The sequence below is a fragment of the Balaenoptera acutorostrata genome, chromosome 16 (assembly GCF_949987535.1).
Source record: "Balaenoptera acutorostrata chromosome 16, mBalAcu1.1, whole genome shotgun sequence".
Taxonomy (NCBI): Eukaryota; Metazoa; Chordata; class Mammalia; order Artiodactyla; family Balaenopteridae; genus Balaenoptera; species Balaenoptera acutorostrata.
In genome coordinates, this window is record NC_080079.1 from 27,576,607 (window position 1) to 27,581,327 (window position 4,721).

The 4,721-nt window shown below is 43.0% G+C and overlaps 1 non-coding gene across 1 annotated transcript; it reads left to right on the plus strand.

The window, feature by feature from the left end:
• Positions 1 to 1,520: 1,520 nt before the first annotated feature.
• On the plus strand, positions 1,521 to 1,593 carry TRNAW-CCA (transfer RNA tryptophan (anticodon CCA)). The gene has a single exon. It is a non-coding gene; the product is annotated as a tRNA-Trp (tRNA).
• Positions 1,594 to 4,721: the final 3,128 nt, after the last annotated feature.

Below are 4,721 nucleotides of genomic sequence, written 5' to 3' on the forward strand. Positions count from 1 at the left end.
ATGGCTTTTACATTTTTAAATTATTGAGGAAAAAATCAATATAAGAATAATATTTCATGACCTGTGAAAATTATATGAGATTCAAATTTCAGCATCCATAATTAAAGTTGTATTGGGATGCAGCCATGCTTATTTGCTTACGCATTGTCTATAGCTGCTTTTATACTTCAATGGTAGCACTGAGTAGTTGTGACAGAGACTGTACGGCCCTCAAGTCCTAAAATATTTACCGTCTGGCCCCTTATAGAAAACATTTGCCAACCCTTGTTCTGACTCAAGAACCCTCAGTGGCTTCGCACTATCTATAACAGCGCTGTCTGATAGAAATGTAATGTGAGCCACATATGTAATTTGAAATTTTCTAGTAGCCATGTTAAAAAGTAAAATAAACATTATTCTAAAAAGTAAGATTAATAATGTATTTTATTTAACCCAATATTTCAAAAATATTATTTCAACATGTAATCAATATAAAATTATTAATGAGGCTTTACATTCTTTCATTCATACTAAGTCTTCAAAATCTGGCGTGCATTTTATACCTACAGCACACCTCAATTTGCAACAGCTGCATTTTAAGTGCTCAGTAGCCACATATGGCTAGTAGCTACTATATTGGACAGCTCAGGGCTATAAGACCAAGTGCAAACTCTTTGACATGAAGTTCTAGGCCCTTTGTTATTGGGCCTCAGCTTTATTCCTAACTGCTTCCTTAAATGCCAGCCAGACTGATCCATTCTATGCCCCCTACAATAGATATAGAATACTTTCCACCTCTACTTTCTTGCTCTCTCCTTTTTCTTTTCCTTTCTTTTCTTTTTGGTAACAGCTTTATTCAGATATAATTCACATTCCATACAATCCATCCATTTAAAGTGTACAGTTCAATGTTTTTAATATATTAAAATTAAATGGAGTTGTGCACCATCACCACAATCAATTTTAGAACATTTTCATCACCCCAGAAAGAAATTCCATACCTTTTAGCAGTCTCCCTCATTCCCCACATCCTCCCCTAGCTCTAGGCAACCACTAATCTATTTTTTGTCTCTATGAATTTGCCTATGCTTGACATTTCATAGAAATGGAAAAAAAAAAAAAAAAAAAAGAAATGGAATCATACAGTATATGGTCTTTTGTCCCTGGCTTCTTTCACTTAGCATAATGTTTGCAAGGTTCATCCATGTCATAACATGTAACAGTTCTTTCCTTCCTTTTTGTTGCTGAATTATATTCCATTGCTCTTTCCTTTCTGGTATGCCCTCTTCTTCCAATAACTTTGCTTTTGCAGACTGAAGCCCAGGGCCTCAGCAAAAACCTGAGAAGGAAAAGAAAAATCTGCCCTTCCTAGTCTACAGTGTTTAAGATCAAACACAGGATCTGTCCAGATCTTTAGAGAAAAAATGAAAATAAAGACTTTGTGAAATCATTACATTAGTAACAAAATACTTTTTTTTTTTTAAACTGAAAAACCACAGCTTGGTTTCCCACAAAGGGAAGAGAACTTCAGCTCAGAGACTTCCCTGGTGGTCCAGTGGGTAGGACTCCACGCTTCCAATGCAGGGGGCCCGGGTTCGATCCCTGGTCAGGGAACTAGATCCTGCATGCATGTCATAACTAAGAGTTCACATGCTGCAACTAAAGATCCCTCATGCCGAAACAAAGATCCTGTGTGCTGCAACTAAGACCCGGCGCAGCCAAAAGAAAGAAAGAAAGAAAGAAATATTTAAAAAAATAAAAAGAAGAACTTCAACTCAAACTCTAGAAGAGGGTGCTGCGTGCACACACACATTTGTTACACCAGTAAGCTGAACATGGCAACCCAGCCTCAGCTAAGAGACACCACAGTACAGGCCATAAGGCGTCTGACCTCGGTTCCAACTTCCCTCCATCAGACACTCTGGCTGAGCTGACTAGCCTGTTGACAGCTCCACACTCCATACTTTCGCAGCAAGAAAAAAACAAACCACAAACCCCTACTAAACTCCAACCCTTGTTCCTTCAGGTCCAAGGCTTATACTCCAGGTGGTTCTGACTCCTCTAAGACCCCACCCCCAATCCCTCTTCCTCTTCCTCTTCCTCTGGCTTAACCCCCTGTTCCACCATGGTTCCATCTTTTCTCCTCTCCTGATTCCTCCTTTCCTATTGCTCCCCCTTGACGCTTCCCTTTCCTCCTCACTCTCTATCCTTTTTCAGTCTCTTCTTCGCTTTTCCTATCTCCCTCCTGTTCTCAAACTCTTCCTTTCTTTTCCATATCTTGATTACTCCCTTCTTCCCTCATCTCCCCCCACTGCCATCCTTTTCCTCTTCCCTTGTCTTTTCTCTCAGTGAGTCCCTTGTACAGATGTGGAGCTGGGAAGGCCCTCCGGCTCATCTCGCAGAAGATAGCCAGGGATCTAGGAGTCAGATCTGAGGTTGAAATTTGGCTGCATCAATTAATAACTGTGGAATTATGAGCAAATTACTCAACCTCCCTCATAGGATAAAAGGTATATAAAGTAGCATTCAGTGAGCTCTCAATAATCTCGCCTTATCCTTTTCAAGCCCACACTGGAGAAGAGAGTAGGAGACCCTTCTGCACAGGTTCCAGAACCACCAGTCACCTGTGCAATCTTTTCTTCACACCCTCTCATCTCGCCCCACGCCCACCCCACAGGCATTCTACTTCTGGGGGCCGCCCTGACACCACCTTCCCATCTTTGCTCGCCTCCCAACCTTTCTACAGCTCTGCTACTGCTACTCCCCCCTTCTCCTCCCACTTTCTCAACTCTTTTCTGGGCCCCTCCTCAAGGAAGAGCCTTACCGTGCAGGCACCAGGGGCGCTGCGTGACTTTAAGCAGGGCATGCGGCTCCTCAGGGCCCAGAGTGGTCTCAGCGGCAGAACAACTGGTCTCACCCGAGTGCCTTCTGATTGGTTGGTTCTCTCAGACGGGATTTCCTAGTTCCACTATCCTAGTGTGCAAGCGCACCCCAGTCACATGGTCTAGTCTTTTGAGGCTTGGGACTAGTACTTTCTGATGGGGCTGGGCTCAGCTTGAGCCTTAAAATTTCTCCTCCTCCTCTTTGCTAAGTTTTCCATGTTATCCTAGTCGTTAGTACTTGCTAAAGAAACTTCTGAAAGTACATAAAGTGAAAACAGGAAATTTCTTCCAAAACCGTGCTGCCCCTCCGTGATCCTACGGTCCAGGTGGGAATATGAGCTACATATTGTGTTGTTTTTAAAATATTGGAATGCCGCTGTAACAATAATAGAAGTAGTGATAATAATAGGTGAAATTTATCAATATTTTCTATGTACGCTATTTTTAATGCTCTATATGTTTAGTACTGGTATTATCATTATTCCCAATAACAAATGAGACACTGGCTTTACAAAGGCTAAGTCATTTGCCCTAGACCTTGCTGTTGGCAAATACGTGGTAGAGCCAGGATTTGAATCTGAGTTTGAATCCTGAGCTCAGGTACAGCTTCTCTTCTGTACCGGGTGGTTTTTACATGCAGTGACTATGCTCCCTCTGTCTTGGGAGACATTAACTCTCCTATTATTTTATGGCCTCTGCGCAACATCCCCGGTTGGTGGATATTTAGGAGATGGGAAATGTCAAGTGAGGACTGGGTTAACTCCTTCGGAAAAGTCTTACCAGGACTGACTGAGAGCCAGACATCCTCACCTGTTTCCAGGGATGCTAAGGGCTGGACCACAAAGGGGCTGATCCTGAGGATGAGGGGTTCCCCCTGGAAATTAATGACCCTGTAGCCACAGCTGCAAATGTTCAATAATAATAACAATGACCATCTATAGGGCATGGGCTAGATGCCAGGCAGTTTATAGACACTGTTTCAATCAGTCCTCACAATAACTCTACAAGGTGGGTGAAATGATTTGCCCAAAGCCGGTGTTAGGATTGGAACCTAGGCTTATCTGGTGCTGGATGCTGTGATATTTCCATCTTGCCCTTTGCTTTTCTGCAAAAATGTAAGTCACTAAGAGTAAGCCTCTGTCATGTGCCAGGTGCTCTGTTGGAATTCTTACATATATTATTATCTCATTGAATCTGCACAATAATCCCTTCAGAGAGATATGATAGGTATTCCCCTTTTACAGATGAAGAAGCTGAGGTTCAGAAAAGTTGAACCCAAGTTCAAAGTTGTACTCCAGATTACATGGCTAGTAAGAAGGAGAAACAATGTTCACACTCCCATTGATTGACTCCTAAGCTCATGGCCTGTCCGCTGCCCCCTGGCAGGGGGCAAAGTTTTGATCTGGATTAAGGGTTTGGACCAGAGCTGGTTTAGCCCCCGCAGGCCCTTGTTTAGGGAACAGGTAAGAGCAGAGATCTGTCTGAAATGTCTTCAGGACTCCAGGTTCTTCTTCTGACACCCTCTATGGGGTAAATCAGAGAGGAGGCAGCTGTTTCTCTTTCTGTGAGGGGGTCATAAGGAAACTCTGTGATGTTTTCATTGTTGCGCTTTAGTCCCCGCATCCTGTGCTCTAGTCCCTGCTGAGCTTTTGGCTCTCTTGATTTTGTTTAAAAGAAAAATAGCCCATGCCTCAGACTCACAGGGGTGGAAAGGACTTTGAAGGAGAGTTACTAGTACAACCTTCCATTTGATGCTTCTCTGTGCCCCAGATTCTTCCTCTGTCTCTCAGGATTTCACAGGGTCTTGGGGAGGAGAGGTAAAATAATGGAGGTGGGAACATAAGAACTGGAATAAATACT